This window comes from Buceros rhinoceros, unplaced genomic scaffold, assembly GCF_000710305.1.
Source record: "Buceros rhinoceros silvestris isolate BGI_N320 unplaced genomic scaffold, ASM71030v1 scaffold16128, whole genome shotgun sequence".
Lineage (NCBI taxonomy): Eukaryota > Metazoa > Chordata > Aves > Bucerotiformes > Bucerotidae > Buceros > Buceros rhinoceros.
Genome location: NW_010426505.1, coordinates 69,036 through 69,446, shown reverse-complemented (window position 1 = coordinate 69,446; position 411 = coordinate 69,036). Strand labels below are relative to the sequence as shown.

The following is a 411-nucleotide window of genomic DNA, read 5'->3' as shown; positions in this document are numbered from 1 at the left end:
GAATGCCTGAAACAACCCCCTAACAAGAATAAATGCAGTAAAATACCAAGGGTGGAAATCGTGGTGACTCTGAACCAGGAGAGGCATCTTCAGTGAGACAGGATGGGTCTAGTGCAACCCTGGGGAGGTCTCACACTCATCGCACTGCTCCTTAACCCAGCCTGAAAATGTTCTGGTGTCCAGTACGCAGGGCTGCTTGTCAGGGTCCGGGATCATCATGGTATTTGGTTTTGTCTTTTTTCCCAGGCTGGAAAAGCAGTGTAACAACATCCTTCACCTCCACTCCTGTCACAGAACCACATCTTTTCTCACTGCCTGGAATAAATACAAGGTCCACGTGTGCTGTATTTACCTACTGTTGCAGGGATGGGTCGTGCCATGAGAAATGTTGACAAGGAATAAAGTTCACTC

The 411-nt window shown here is 47.9% G+C and overlaps 1 protein-coding gene across 1 annotated transcript in view; it reads right to left on the bottom strand.

The window, feature by feature from the left end:
* The window catches only part of LOC104498185 (retinoic acid receptor RXR-alpha), a 44,028-nt gene that overhangs the window by 7,655 nt on the left and 35,962 nt on the right, over positions 1-411 (bottom strand). The window lies entirely within an intron of this gene.